General features: G+C 47.1%; 1 long non-coding RNA gene across 1 annotated transcript; it reads left to right on the forward strand.

The window, feature by feature from the left end:
* Positions 1–3589: 3589 nt before the first annotated feature.
* Positions 3590–15898, forward strand: LOC119293616. Its single transcript, XR_005143146.1, has 3 exons — positions 3590–3601; positions 7839–7840; positions 15743–15898. It is a non-coding gene; the product is annotated as an uncharacterized LOC119293616 (long non-coding RNA).
* Positions 15899–16884: the final 986 nt, after the last annotated feature.

The following is a 16884-nucleotide window of genomic DNA, read 5'->3' on the forward strand; positions in this document are numbered from 1 at the left end:
GACGACACAGAGGAACTCTCAATGAAAGCACAAATGTCGGTGTCAAAATCGGCGGATCTTGGGTAGGGGGTCCTGAACTGTGTGTCTAGGCGGATGGTAACAGGAGACAAGGGACACGATGTTTTTACCCAGGTTCGGGCCCTCTCGATGGAGGTAAAACCCTACTCCTGTTTGATTAATATTGATGATATGGGTAGTACAAGAGTAGATCTATCACGAGATCAGAGAGGCTAAACCCTAGAAGCTAGCCTATGGTATGATTGTTGTTCGTCCTACGGACTAAAACCCTCCGGTTCATATAGGCACCAAAGAGGGTTAGGGCTACACAGAGTCAGTTACAATGGTAGGAGATGTACATATCTGTATCACCAAGCTTGCCTTCCACGCCAAGGAAAGTCCCATCCGGACACGGGACGAAGTCTTCAATCTTGTATCTTCATAGTCCAGGAGTCCGGCCAAAGGTGATAGTTCGGCTATCTGGACACCCCCTAATCTGGGACTCCCTCAACCACCGTCGTTGCCAAAACATAAACGATCCCACTCAAGGACCCGGTACCATAAACTCAACAACTGGCACACAAGGTTATGTCTGCTTACCGGGCCAGGGTACCGCACGCCCATCGCCTTCCCTCGTTGGAGGCACGGACCAGAGGCATGACAACGGACCGAATAAAGGCCTTCCCATAAAGGCAAATGTGGTTGCACTATGAAAAACTCGGTTCAGTGGCACCATGACCCGGTCAACAATATATTCAAGTTGAGTTATTATCAGGTTCAACTTAACGTTAAAATAACCGGTGTCATAGTATGCCATGGAATGCAACACTAACATATGCATCACATATTAACGGAAATAACTTAGTCAACTAGATCCACACTAAGAATAAACATCAACAACTCATGACACTTCTCTGGTTAAGATTAAACCTCACATTAAACATAATCTTTTCTAGCAAATTTTACCATTTTTACTCATGCAAGAAAATACTCCACTAATTATTTATATCCATAACCATATTATTCTTTCATCACCCAAAAAAATCCTAGTTCCTTTACCAACTAAGTTAACTTCAAACTTTTTGTGAATCAAGCATATTAACTAAGACAAGCAATTAACAGAATATAAATAACATAATAATGTTTTAAATGCATGGATTAAGTCATTTGTTCAAGTAAGAAAATCACAAATATTGTAATGGCACCATGAAAATGTTGTTGTGGCTTGCCTTAGTGCAGATGACGTTCACATGCCTCCTGGTGATCCTCAAGACAAGCCTCACCCTCTGAAAATAATTTTAAACACAAGAAGAAAATATCAAGAACCCTTCTGAAATTCACCAGAAAATCTAGACAGCATAGAAAAATCTCATCTTTGTTGAGCTACAAGATTTCTATACAAAGAACACAATGCAAAAAGAATCAATTGATTTGGACTTATGGTTAAAGAGTTTTGGCTGTTTGAAGCTCTCTGTAAAAATAAGAATTTGAATTTAAATAAAAACAGACTGGGGGGGTGACGTCGAAGGCGTAAAGCCTCGGGGTACCACCACTTGTACCGCTTCATGCGCAAACTGAGTGGCTGACTAGCGGTCCCCGCTAGTCAGGTGAGGTGGAGGGAGGAGAAGGATACAGAGGGCGGCGTGGCGTTGCCGGAGCACACGCCGGCAGCGAGGGCTTCTTGGCCAAAATGAGAGGGAGGGATTGAGGGACGAGACGGAGGCACACCTGCCCTTACCCGTAGAGTAGCTAGGGGTGGTCGAACAGCGTCGAAATCGACCTCTCTAGCGGAGACAGAGAGCAGAGGTCGCCGGAGACGAAGACGACAATGAACAGAGGCGACTCCAGGGGATCCGACCAGGCGGAACAACACCACCGGAGAGTGGCGGAGGCCCTGGAAGGGTTTCCCAAGCCTGGGAGGGGCTGGAGCTACGGAGACGACCCGAGGGGATCGCCGGCGAGCTCAAGCTCGGGGACGGCGGCCCGCGGCCTACCCGGCCGGGCTACGGCTATCTACGAGATTGTGGAGTGTGTGGGAGTGGTGGATGGTGCTCGAGAAGGCTGGGGAGGGCTCTATTTATAGTCGAGTGTCAAGGGGGGATCAGGCTCTGCCGGTGGACACCTGGAAATGGCGCCCGATGACGAACGACGTCAGTGAGAGGGGGAGAAGTCGACACAGCTCCCGCGGGGACTGTGGGCGGACAGGGATGAGCACAGGAGCACTTGAGTGACGACGAGCACAGTGCGCGCCACACTGTTACGTTGGACGCACCGCACCCGTGCTCGCTGCGGCGAGCTCCGTCATCGGCGAGCACCAGGAGGGAGTTAAGAGAGCTTGGACGAAGATTGTGGTGAAGTTTGGCAAGGCTAGGCAGGTGGGGAAGCGAGCACGCGCGCAACAAAGGCTCGGGCGGCACTCATAGCACGTCGGCTACATGCCTACACACCTAGACGAACGCGCTCATGGTGTGAACTCTGACCTAAGGCCGACCTATGCCCAAACTTCATGTTGGGCTTGTTGTTCATGGTAGTTTTGAAGGTTACCACGCTTTGGTATGGTCTCAGGTGCAATAGAAAAGATTTCACACGCCTAGTAAGTTTCTGATCAGTAACTTTGATAGCTTACTGTGGTCAAACTACTAGGAGTTGGGAGCTAGGCTTTGGAGGTTAGCAATCATCTACTAAGGTGATGATGCACAAGAAAAATCAGCCACAATGGAGCAAGTAAAATGGTAGTTGTTGTAGAAACTACCATTTCTGTCTAGAATAGAAAATATTTTCTATAGAAAAAATAATACAAAAAGTGATGAAGTATTTTTTCTCAGGAAGGTGCCCTAGGATTCAAAGAATAATTGGGATTTTTCTCAGATTTTTATGGGCAAGAAAAATTGGGGTTGCTAGGGTTTATGACACGGAAATGAATATTTTTCATTAAAGAAAAATATTCCAAATATTTTTTTGAGGTGAACCAGAGAAGGAATGATAGTTAGAGAGGGAAATGAGGCACTTGGGTGAAAGCCAAGGGGTACCCAAGTGGTTAAGTCCATATGAAAAGATTCAAAACCCCAAATTTCAAAATCAAACCAACTGAAAATTAGGCAAAGAGAAGAGGGCAAAAAACAGGATGTCACACCGCCGCGGCAGCCTTGAGGGCCAGCTTGAGTGCCAACAGAGCCTCCTTGGTATCTCCAGCTATGGTGAGGACGCCGCTGCTCCCGGGCATCTTCATGAGGTTGTAGGCCGCATGGGTTGCTGCCATGAACTGAGCCAAGGTAGGGTATCCGAGGATGGCATTGTACGGGAGGCCGATGTGGGCGATGTCGAACTCGACCAGCTCCGTGCGGTAGTTGTCGTGGGTGCCGAAGGTCACGGGAAGGCAGATCTGCCCTAGGGAGCTGGAGGAACCGCCTCCGACGCCCGAGAAGGGCTTGCTGGGTCGGAGCCGTTGCAGCGGTACATGGAGGCTGAAGGCCTCCACTGAGAGCACATTGAGGCTGGCGCCACCGTCGAGGAGGGTTTTGGTGACGTCCACCTGGAAGATGGTGGGCGTGCAGAGCATTGGGAGCACACCCGAGCATGCCGTGTTGACGGGGTGATCTTCCGAGTTGAAGATCAGGTTGGCCTTGGGTGCCACCCAACCCCGGGGGAGCTCCTTGCCGCGCAAGGGCGGCGCCGATCTGGCGAAAGAACAACTTGGAGTGGCGGTCTGAGGGTGGTGCCTGCGAGCTGCGATGACCGGGGGTGCCGGTGCCATGTAGTGGGCGAGGAAGAGGTCGCGCAGTTCCTCCCAGTAGGCCACAGAAGATGCCAGCAGGTTGAGTAGCCAAGCACGCGGGACGCCGGTGAGGGCCATGGGAAGACAGTTGGTCATGACCTTGTCGTCGCCTCCGGCCTTGAGGACGCCCTCCTCGTATGCCAGCAGGAAAGCTAACGGGTCCGCCGCGCCATCGTAGCGCGGCAACATCTCTGGCTTGAACTTGTGCGGCCACTGCACCTGCCACAAGGCGGGGCCAAGGCTTGGAGCCCCTTGGCCCCGGTGTTGGCACCGGCCGCCGTAGCCGGAGGCACGATGCCCGCCATGATGGCGAAGCGTTGTGTTGGTGGAGAGCGGGTCGACGGAAGGAAGAGCTCCGGCGCACCCCCTACCTGGCGCACCATATGTTGGATATCGGGTTCCGGCAAAACCCTTAAGGTTCAAACACTAGGATGTGCACGGACATTTCCTCCTAGAGAATCTCGCTCTCAGCCTCGCCGCGATCCCTAAGCTAGATCGATGAACTCACAGCACAAGAGACACAAGATTTATACAGGTTCGGGCCACCGTCGTGGTGTAATACCCTACTCCTGTGTGTGGTGGTGGATTGCCTCTTGGGCTGATGATGAACAGTACATGGGAAGAACAGCCTCGCGAGGAGAGGTGTTCTTGGGCTGGTGTGGTGTGTAGATGAACTTAACTTGTCCCTTCTACTGTGGTAGCTAGCCCTATTTATAGAGGCCCTGGTCCTCGTCCCAAATATTGAGCGGGAAGGGATCCAACAATGGCCATTTTGAAAGGGGACAACTAGTACAAGCTATCCTGACTAAAGGTGGTCTTCGCCTGCCAAAGGCGCTGGTGATGACGCCGTCTTGGGCTCCATGGTGACCTCCGTCCTGCTGTCCTGCGGGTCTTGGTCTTGTTGCACTGATATGAAAACCTTTGCCTGATGCCTCGGTACTCTGTGCCTGCGCTTATCCCCTTTGCACCAAAGAGGAAACGAGGACACTGCACGGGCTGGCGCCCGCCTGGTGCCCGCCTGGTCTTGATTGTCATGGCTTGCCTCATGGGAACCTCGCGAGGTACCCCTTGCCTTGATCTCTTCGCCTCCTCGCGAGCCTGCCTGGTGAGGCCACCCCTGAGGAGGCCTTGCGTCGTCCGCCCCGCGAGGTTTGGCCCCTCGCGAGGGTCTTGAGTGTTTGGTTGATGAAGATGGGCTGTACACGGCCACTAGTTGAGCCACGCAGCAGGCTGCAGGCAGGCAAGTCTGGGGACCCCCGTTCCCATAACATCGACAGCTCCCTCCATGCAGCAAGCCCGGCGACCTCACCCCATCCGCGCTTCATGAGACCTCTCCAGGGGGCACCACATCGACTTCAGCTCCGGTGGCCAAGCTATAGCACCCGGCGTGCTGCAGCCACATCTCCACCGGCCCCCGCGGAGGTAGCTCACCGGCGAAGAACCTCGGGAGCCAGATCTAGGTGTCGGGAGGCATCACCGCTTACACCACAAACTCGCGCGAGCTACCCTCGACGTGGGTCCGTGGCGCGGTTGGCAGGGCAATGGCGGCCCTGCCACCACCATCAGGAACCGCTCGACGGCGCTCATCTTCCTCTTGAGCTCGGGCGTACAGGGGGAGGGGGAAGCAAGGCGGAGGCCTTGATTGCCAAGGCCTGGTTGCCTCTTGCCCCACGCTGGCATCACGAGGGAGGCGGAGCCGCTTCTTCGACGGGAGAAGATCGGGGCCCTTCCTTGGGGCCATCTCCTTTTCAGCCGCAGAGTACCTTCTGATCAGTGCCATGGGAGCGAGATGAAGAATAGGAGAAGCAAGCGGAAGCCAAACGAAGGAGAGATGGGCGAGGGGCTCTGCCCACCCCTCGCATTTATAGCCACAGAAGGCCAACCGCCAGCCTCCACGACCTCAAGCCATCATGATCTTCTGCAATCCGCATCCTCCCGTCAAGTCGAACAGTTGCTGAGGCAGCGTGGGGAAGCGGAGTCGCCCACATCCCATCAATCGCCACTCATCATCAAGGCCGCAGGCAGTTAGGGCCCGCGGTGCTCCGCACTTTCCCTTTGGCTTCGCCTGGAAGCCAATTCCGAGCGCGCCTTGGGCCCGGGAGCTACTGTCGGTGTTCTGGATATGGGGGTATCCAGCCCTACCTGCCTGCGGCCCACCACGTGGCTCCATCGATGGCCTGGTATGGCCCATCTTCAGAATCAACAACACAAGACCCTCGCGAGGGGCCAAGTCTTGTGAGGCGGACGACGCCAAGACCCTCGAGGGGATCGACCTCCACAGGCTGGCTCCCGAGGGTTGGAGATTTCTATGCAAGGTATACCTCACGAGGCTCAGCTGACGTGAGCCATGACGACCAAGGCCAAGCGGGCGCCAGGCGGGCGCAGAGCACAAGTTTCCTCTTTGGTGCAAAGGAGGCAAGACACATCCGTGGAGGTCAATGATGAGCCACCGCACCGTCATGACCAGAGGCTTTTTGCAGGCGAAGACTATTTTGTCAGGATAAGATGTACTACATGTCCCCTTTAAATCCGGCTGTTGTGGGATCCCTTCCACCAACATTCGGGAAGAGGACCGAGGCCACTATAAATAGGACTAGCCAACACCATAGAGGCAAGACAAGCTGAACTAGCTCGCACCTCACTAGCTCTCTTGAGCTCAAGAACACCTCACCTCCTGAGGCCAGTTCATCCACTATACTAGTTCGTCCTAAGCCCTTCGAGGCAATCCACCAAAACGTTGGAGTAGGGTATTACACCACAAGGTGGCCGAACCAGGATAAACTATTCTGTCTCTTTGTCTCTTTGAGCTTGTCGTGCTAGGATTAGGAGGATCGTGAGTAGGCAGGCTGGGTAGGTTGAGATCTCCTCATGCACCCCGTGTTCGAACCTCTCAAGGGTTTGTGGAACCTGTAATCAGACAGAATCAACCCTAGCATCGTCCAAAGGGGAAGATCTCCGCACGCGGCCTACGTTGGCTATTCTGCAAAAAACAAAATAGCTGGCTAGCCATTTTCAGAAAGGAAAAAAACAAACTTGGTAGGTCATGTGCTAAACATATGAAATAAAAGCATGGGCTAGACGGGCCATAGCTCCCGCACAACCTAGTTGATACCCTTCTCCGTCCCGAAAATCAAAATTACTGCATGCGCTGCTGGGTCCCTACTGTCATCCTCACCATGTGCATTCATCTCCTTATTCCTCTCAGTTGCTGACCATGTCGATAACACCGGAGGGCGGCACCACAGCGAGCGAACCAAGGTGGAGGACGACGGTGAGGCCTTGGACAGGAACAAACAGGAGCTGGGGAAGATGTGTAGAGTTTTAGGGTGCAATGTGCCCATGCTGCATGCGCGATAGCACAACCAGCCATGGGAGGCGGTAGCAGGTGGTGCCGCCGGTGCTGGTTTGGCTTTGGCGGCTCAACAAAGAAGAGATTGAAGAAACACGATAGAGGTTGAATGTCAATCCAACGATTAAGGTTGGCACAATCATTTATTGACTAAGCCGACACCAAATAGCATACCTTTTTATATATTGGAAGAAAAGAAAAACTGGGCTCGACCGCCTGATAACATTCCAGAAACTACAACCGTTCGATCTTTTGTCACAACTAAAATTGCGAGGAAAATTCGTTCGTCTCCCGTCCTCCTCCCAGGGAACGTTCGCCACATAAGTGGCTAGCACCCTTGGTTTTCAATCGAGAGATCTTGGGTTCGAGTCCCAAGAACTCTCAATTTTGTCCTCCTTCCTTCCTCGCAAAAAAAGGGAAAGAAAATAAAAGACTTGAGAAGGCGTATAGAACAAGCTAGTGTACCAGTAAAGAGACGTTGCTGAGTTTTAGAAAAAAGAGAGACGCGCTCCTATAGCTGGTTCGAATCCAAACCTAGACTCTGACTATATATGGTGCTATGTTACTTTACAAGTAATGAAACTGACATATCCAACGTTGGCTTCTCCTCTTCTCTACTTACTCTGCCTAACATCAGAAGCTCTCGCCACAGCAACCATGTCTGCTGGCTGCTTGTCCACCTGCTCTTCAGCAGGAAACAACCAGATATGCGCCAAGTCGTCACCTGTACCATCGCCTGTGGGTCTCATCACACCCCCGCCGGCATGCGCACCATAGCCGGTTGCTCATCGCAACCCGCTGCCATTGGTGTGGTGCCACTGCTGCAAAACACGCAGAGTCATCCGTCGCGTCTCAACCACAATCCTCAATCCTGGCCGAGTCTTCTACAAATGCCCAAATAATGGGGTAATCATATGTTTAAGTGTTGTTCTGCTGCTTTCAGTTGCTGATTTTTTTAATAGTTTGGTTGATGATCTTCCAATTTGATTCAGGCAGAAAAGGGCAGATTCGTGTGATTTGTATTTCTGGAAAGTTGCTGATGTGGGGGAATGTAACTACGCCGATTATTTGGTTAGCCGAGGAATCCCAATACCAGCAGGTTGGGGTGTTGGACAAGTAATCGAAGGAACAACAAAAGAGGAAGATGCAGAGTAGAAGGTTAAAGATGCAGTTCCTCTGATCATGGCCAAGCAACAGCTACTGAACGGCCTTGACAGCAATGAGGAGATGAAAAAGCTTGTGAAGATAATAATGGGCAAAATCGATGTGCTCTGTAGGATGATTGTCTCTTTATTTGTAGTGTATGTAGCACTTGTTATGTATTCACTGGCTAAGACATGCGCACTTTACTGAAACTAGGTGATGAATGAAACCTGTGTAGCAGGCTGGGCGTAGTGTTGTGAACATTTAATGATTTATATTAATGAAAATTAGGGGGTATCCCCTTTTTCTCATAAATAAATAAATAAATATCAGAGGCCCTTTTGGTAATAAATAAATAAATTAGCAGAGGCCCTTTCGGGTCAGCTTTGTTCTCATTCAAAGACGTCGAGCAAATTGCAGTCCAACCGCAAACTATGTCATCAAATTTAAGTTTCACAGCCAAATATGAGTACAACTAAACAACAATGTCATCATGTTTTATTCGTCATACAATCACCAAACACAAATCAACATACATAACAAGTGATGTTCTCACAACAAAATACTAAACAACACGTTCATCAGGTTTCAGTTGTCATAGCAAACACAATTTCACATAGTAGATAAAAAAGCGTCTTCTGACAGGCAAATATGACAAAAGCAATCTAATCATCATCTGGAGCAGCAGTGTCAACATCTTTGCCATGTGTATCAGTCTAAATCGTAATTCCCCAAGGTGTCATCTTCTTCTTCATCCTCAACGTCCTCGAACGTTAGCTTCTTCTTGATCAACTCTTGTATGTCCACAACACGACAGGCAAACTTTTTGCCGGTGTGATTGACGAGATGGTTCTCAAAGATATTAGGAACATCTGTGTTATCTTGTACATCAAGAGCAGTGTAAGCATCATCTTGTTGTGCAACTTCATTATACGAAATCCTCTTCTCAAACCTTTGCAATACTCTCCAGTCACCGCTATGTGCAAATGTGTCTTCCAAGAAAAATATCTGTGTTTCTTGATTTGCCAAAATAAAAGGCTCGTTGGTCTGGTACGTCGCCTTGACATTGATGGAGTTGAAATAATCATCAGGTCTGGGTTTTGCGATCCTGGAAAACAGGTTATACCAACGACAGCACAAAAGAACCACACACCGATGATCCTCGAAACTGGAGATATACTGCAACTGAACAATGTCTGTTATGTTAGCATACATTTGAGTTGTCTCTTTGTCATACGTATCTGTGCTCATGATGGCACTGTTTGTGTCTTACTACCTTCGTCGCGTGCAAGGGTGTTGTAGTGCACAGCTCCAACAATGCAAGATTCATAATGTCTTACCCGAGTATTAGCACCCATTGCTAGTGAGTAAAGGGCATCATCAACTGCCTGCCCATCCTCCCACTTCTTCTTAACCTATGGTTAGAAAATAGACAAGCTGATCATCTTCTGTACTCAATATATTTAAAAAACTGACAGTGCAATTCAAAAGCTTACATGGCTCTTGAACCATTTCGCAAATCCTGCCATAACCAGTTTGTCAATGTTTCTTCGATTTTGCGGCAGTAACTCCTTTTTGTAGATGCTGGACAACATAGTGATCGCGTTATATATCTAAATATATAAGAATGTGCTGCAAGTTTAGTAGCTTATGATGTATAAGCTACAGTACTTAGCACATACTTGATATAAGGTAGTATCTCATGACAGTTATTCAACACATACCATTTTGTACAAATCTTTAGGTTTGTCCTCTTGTCGACTCTTCCCTGTAACTCGAACAGAATAATCGAAAACATTGATCCCGGGATTGTCTTCACCCACCTCTTTGTTAAGCTGATGAGTTGTTTCAATGTACTTTGAGCAGAATGACAATGCCTCTGTAGCAATGTAGGCCTCTGCAATGGAACCCTCGGGTCTAGCTCTGTTCCTAACATAGCCCTTGAAAGTGCCTAGCCGCCTTTCAATAGGGTACATCTAGCCATACTGTACTGGACCTCTAAGTAGTGCCTCATCAGGTAGATGAATAGCCAAATGCACCATCACATCAAAGAAGGCTCGAGGATATATCTTCTCAAGGTCGCATAGGATAGTTGGTATCTTGTCTCTAAGACGCTCCAAAGCATCTATCCTAATATTTCTACTGCAGAGTTCCCTGAAGAATTGTCCCAACTCTTCAACTGCTTTGTATAAGTCAGGGTGGCCCAATCCTCTAAGGATAATAGGTAAAACCCTTTGAAATAGGACGTGGAAGTCATGAGTTTTCAACCCTTGTAGCTTGTTTCCATCTGCACTGACTCTCCTTTCAGGGTTGGAAGCAAATCCATGTGGGAATCTCACACATGACAGGACCTCATAGAATTCTTTTATTTTTACCTTATCCAAGACGTACACAGCTGGTGCCATATCCCGTGGTTTACCTTCATCTTGCACCTGCAAATCCTGTGTGATACCTAGGTGTGTCAAATCAATCCTAGATTTTAAGGTATCTTTCGTCTTGCCTTCAATATTAAGAAGTGTGCCAATAATGCTGTCACATATATTTTTCTCGACGTGCATCACATCAAGATTATGCCGCAGATCCAAATCTTTCCAATACTCCAAGTCCCACAAAGTGGACCTGTGGGCAAACAATAATCTCTCTTTTGCCCTGCCACGCTTCCTTTTCCCGCTACCATTACCAGGATGGTTTCCTGGTGTAATATGCCTGACCTTTTCTAATTCCACTTGCAACTCATCGGTGGCGAGCCTCTTTGGCGTATCACGGTTTTCATGCTTTGCATTGAACACATGTCTTCGGTATTTTCTAGGATGCGGCTTGTCCTTGGCAAGGAAACGACGGTGTCCAACGTAACAGATCTTGCTAAGTATTGCATATGACAGCGGATTCCCGTCACAGCAAACACATGCACTGTAACCATGTGTTGTTTTCCCTGACATAGTGCCCAAAGCCGGATAATCATGGATGCACCAAATTATAACAGCACGCAAAAAGAAATCAGCTGGTGGGCTGCTATATAGGTCTTGAGTGAGAACACCCCTCCATAGCTGTTGAAGTTCCTCCACAAGAGGCTCCATGAATAAATCGAAATCCTTTCCAGGACTTTTTGGACCTGTGATGAGCAAGGCGATCATGTAGTTTGATTCTTTGGTGCACACATTTGGAGGCATGTTGTAAGAGATAACAAGCACTGTCCACATGCTATATGTGGCGCTCTGGTGGCCAAATGGGCTAAATCCATCTGAAGCTAAGCCAAGTCTAATGTTTCTCAGGTCAGTAGCAAACTATTTGTGTTTATGATTGAAGCTTTTCCACTCACTACCAGGAGATGGATGGCTCATTACATTCTAATATTTGTACTCCTAGTTCCTAGAATGCCACGGTACAGCCTATCTTGTTTCAGCATCATGAAACAACCTCTACAATCTTGGTATAATTGGAAAATGTCTCAGAACATTATGAGGAATCCTCTTCACAGCATCGCCATCTTTCCATCTTGATGATTTGCATTTCGGACATTCACTTATGTTGGCATAATCCTTCCGGAACAGAACACAATTATTCTTGAAACATGAATCATATCATATCCAATTCCAACTGCACGAAGGAAATTCTTCATTTTACTGTAGGTGTGTGGCAGCTCAAACGCATCTGGGAAAGATTTGCGGAAAGCAGCCAACATCACAGTGAATGATTTGTTGGTCATTCCCTCAGATATCTTCACCTGAAGAAAGGTGTCCATAGCTGAGAATACTGACAGCTTATTTCCTGGGGTGATAGCCACGTTGCATTGTTCCAACATGCGGGCCCACCATTTTTCTTCTGCAGGTGAAAGTTCACGAAATGCACGAGCATTTCGTAGCATTGTTTCAATGTTGGGCAGACTGACTGGCTCCGATACCACCACCTCCTCCTCCTCTTCCACCTGAGCATCAGGCAGATCAAGATGGTGATCTGCTGCTTCCATGCAGTCAATAACATTAACGTTCACAGCTTCACGATGATGAAACCACCTAGTATATTTGACTGACATCACATACAAGTGTAGATGATTTTGCACAGTTGACTGGGGTCTTGTAACTGAATCCATACAACTGCTACACGAGCAGAGCATATTTGATTTCGGACCACCGTACTCAGCTCTGATAAAGTTGATGAAGTTCTCAACCCCCTCGACATATGCAACGGAGAATCTTCGAGCATAAGTTATCCAAGTCCTATCCATCTGTTGGACATACAAATTAGTTCTTCTACTAGATATTACAGGAAGAACATATATGCTTTTTTATGAAGTCCGGAAAAAATACCTAGGTCGATGTCCAAAGCTATGGCGAGATATTGATCTAAGTAACAAAATATAGTAAAGCTAATTCGGCAAACATATTTGAGTGCTAAATTATGGCAGGCTATTTTAGCAGTCAATGAGGCCGAGCACACAGCCATCAAACAATCGAAGGCCATCGCAGCAACAAAGATCAAGTATAAAATGTTGTAGAGCTATTTCACCTAACAGATTGGCTACTAGAGCATGGCAATCTATGTCACAATAAATATATGGCAGGATATTTTAGCAAATAATCGGCCTTAGCATGCCATCTCAGCTAAGCAGATTGAGTGCAGAACAGGGCAAGGAAGCTTCTTAAGCAGAGCATATTGACTGTAAACTACTTTGGCAAACAGTGAGATTAACAGCGTCTATCAGCCAACATTCAGCGCTACACCGACATGCACGGGGCCTTAGTGATAAGCACATTTCATATTCATCTTTTGGCACTCAAATATGCGGTTTATTGAGATATGACCATCAATTCTTGCTGTGAAATATTGAATATTTGCATGAAAATCATATAAAGGATCATTTACTAGTCTTTGGTCTATTTTGCAGAAATGTGCGCAAAGGCACTATAAATCTTCAAGATCCGGACTAAGTGGCTAAGAGAACGAAGAAGAGGAAGAAGAATGGACCCGACCGTGAAGAAAAGAAGCAATCAGAGGGGCCAAGCTATAGATGGCAGGATCAACTTGGGAAGAAAGAAGAGAAGTAGGAGGGCCAAACCGCAAAGTGGCAGATCAGGGAGGGGATCAAAATCCCTAGGTGGCCTTCGATCCCCTTGGGCCTGACATCTCCATCTTCCTCACCCCACCTTCTCCACCACCGGCCGCCGCAGCAGCCAGGCCGGCGTGGGGCGTGCCACCGCTCCACCGCGCCTCCACCTTCGCCGTTGCGCCACCCACCTCCAGCACCACATCACCCATCTCCATCCACCAGCACCATCATCCACCATCACCAGCGCCACCACTCCACCATCACCACTCACGCATCCCATCAGACACGAGGACACGGGCGTCTGAACCTCCGCGCGAGTTCTCCTTCCCTTACTTCTGCTGCTGCTCTTCCTTGCACCCCTGTGTTGCTGTCCTTCTTCCCCTCGACCTCCTGCTACTACTACTCTCTCTCTCTCCATCGCCTTGCTGCTGCTTTATAACTCTCCTACTGCTGCTACTCTTCTTCTTCCCTTGCCTCGCTGTTCTTGCTCCTTGCCTCTCTGTCTTTCTGATGCTCTTCTTCTATTGCTGCGCCCCTGCTGCTTCTCCCACAACTCTCTCTGCTGCTCCCCTCACACCCTACTGCTTCTCTCTCTCTCTCTCTCTCTCTCTCTCTGTGTAATTTCTATGTATCAGAGACGTGTTAGACCTTGTGTTATTCAGACTTGTGCTTGTTTGGTTGTTCTCTATTAATCTGCAAGAAGTAGAACAATTTAGTGTTACTTTTGTTGACGTGTAAGAACTAGCTATATATGCCACACATATTCTATACTTGCCGATGATTGGTGTCCAGTTTATTGCTCGTGTGATATAAATGCATATGTGTGTGTGTTTGATGTGAAACAATTATATATATGAGGCCTGTATTTCAGTTAGTGGTTTGTATAAATTCAGATTACTACTTGTGATTCTATTTTATATTGAAATTACTCTTTGTGGTTGTCAGTTGTGTGATCATTTAATTTTCAGTCTCTGTATTAGCTCTATACCTGTAATATTTGTTGTGACATGAAGCATTATCATCCATGTCCTTTATCTTGTTTCTTCTCTCTGTCATACATTTGTTAGATAAATATATGTGTTCTAGTATTGTTGTTTACCTTTGGTCATATTTGTATTCTTTTGTCAGTGTCTACTTTCTCAAGTAAAACGATGATACCAAAAAGACTAAAAGTACAATCTGAACCTCCCTTTGTTTCTTTGTCTTTTCCTTTATTGATACTCTTGTTAGTGTTAGTTTATTTTCTATTTTCATCACCCAATATCATGTTACCTAGCTTCAGCCGAGCATAGTTGCCATCACCTAGTCCCTGTGGAGAACACGACACTCGTAGTTTGGGGTGTAAAAACCCCGCTATATTACAATTGATCATTTTGGCTCCGTTGCCGAGGATTAGCGTCGAGCGATTGTTCTAGGCTATAGACTAGGTTTTTCTTGTTTTCATCTTGGGCCATATATTTGTGATATATCTCTAGCCACTAACCCCTATTCTAGTTAGTATCTTTTTGTCTTCTTTTCCTTTTTGCAGGTTGGATTATCCTCTCGGAAATGGCATTCTATTCAGATCATCAGGCTTATGCGAGCAACACTACAAACAGCGCGGAAAGTATTCAAGAACTGATAAGTAAGATTTCCCATCAATTAGATGATTTAGCTCGGCAGCGAGAAGTAGTTTTTGAGGATAGGCCTAGTTCTTACGATCCTTATTCCGGAGGCCATCCTTATGTTGCTCCTACTTGCCATATTTGTGGATTTCAGGGCCATTCGCCCGCTGAATGTCAGCGTGGCTACTCTCGCCCTCCAGATTGTTTTGGCATGAGCTTCGCTCAAGAGCATAGCTCATACCAAAACAATTACTCATATGGGTGCCCTGGAAACCATAATATGTCATATAGGAGCAACAACCCTGAGATCTCATCGTTTGCTTCTAGTAATCATATGCAGGGATTTAGGTATGAAGAGGAGAGCCACAACCATGCACCACAACAATTTTATTCATCTCCTACTCATATACCTCAATACCAGGAGATGTGTCCAATGGAGTTAAATGGTCCTCCATTTGGTCAACCAACAACTCCAGCACCTTTTGTGCAATCTCATGTGCAACTGCCCGCACAAGATGAGTTCGATGACATAGACAAGCTCACACTTTTGAGTCTCGAGTTCACTTGGAGTGCCGAGGATGATCCTATTAGGAAGGTTATACTAGATGAAATGAAGAAGATCAAGAGTGGAAAAGAGCTAGTGGAAGAAGTAAGGAAGATTGAGAAGAACATCAACGCTAGTAGCACTATTTCTTCACAGCTAGAGCTGAGTGTTGCCGAGATTCCCCTTGATACATGTGAGGTTCCAACACCATCACATCCGGTTGAGCAAGATAGCAAGTGTCCAGAGGAAGAAAGACCTCAAATTGAAGAAGATGAACTAGAAGACAAGGAACAAGATGATCAAGAGCTGCAATTCCCAAGTGATCAAGTTGAAGACTCATCATCTACTACTCCTGAAGAAGTACAAGAAGCTGCTGTAGATGAAGATGAAGAACATGAGATTCATTTGCCTATTGTCATACCAGAGCGTGATGTGTCGGGTTTACCCAATCCTCTTGATGACATGATGCCTTGTGATTTCTTTGCTACTACCTTGCATTACATGATACCATCAATTAAGCTAGACTTGAAAAACTATTTGCTTGGACATGATCGTACACACCCTGTTAGTGGCATTGCTCATATCTCTGTTCATGATACTTATGTTCCTGATGCTATACCCATGCTTAATGAAACGTGTGACTCTAATACTAGCATTGAGCTTACTGATTTGTACCATCCTAAACATGTGCTTTATAGCTATGCTTATGTAATTGGGTACTCTATTGATGATTTAGAGGGCATTACCCCTGTCACTTGTATCGCCTCCTTGGTTGAGTGCTCTTTCAGGTTGTTGCTTGTGCACGATCCACTACATGCTGACCAAGTTCGAGATGACATTCCCTGGGACCCTGGTGGACCCATGGCATGGGGATGAGGAGAAGCAAGGAGCACACATGAAGAGAGAAGCTGGAGAAGGCATGAGGATAGGGAAGCAAAAGGAGAAGAGTTGCAGTTTAGAGAGCGTTGAGCGAGTGCTACTTCCTATATAAACCCGATGAGCTGTTTCATGACCCATTCTGAGTATATCATCCATTGATACATGCTAAAATCAAATGTTATTTGGGTTGCTTGAGTCATTTCTTAAATACCGTCCCACTGAATTTTACCTTCGACATAGGGCGATTGATGTGAATATGTGAACTGAGTGTTGAATGCCTTGTAAACTTGTGATCTATACAATGCTTGCTTTGCTGAAATTAGTGAAAGCTATTAGTTTTGAGTGCTCAAATCCCTAGTACACTAGAAAACTTAATCATTTTCTGCTTTTACCTCGATACACCTAGATCATTAAGTGTCAGATGCTGAGTTTGTGCCTAATGTGTTCCCATTGAGAGCAATCACCTAACCACTATGGATTAGCATGCTATGTTCCCTGTATCGGTAGCATGTGAACCAGACATGGAGAAGTGATGATTCCTATTTT

Source organism: Triticum dicoccoides, chromosome 4B (assembly GCF_002162155.2).
Source record: "Triticum dicoccoides isolate Atlit2015 ecotype Zavitan chromosome 4B, WEW_v2.0, whole genome shotgun sequence".
Classification (NCBI taxonomy): domain Eukaryota; kingdom Viridiplantae; phylum Streptophyta; class Magnoliopsida; order Poales; family Poaceae; genus Triticum; species Triticum dicoccoides.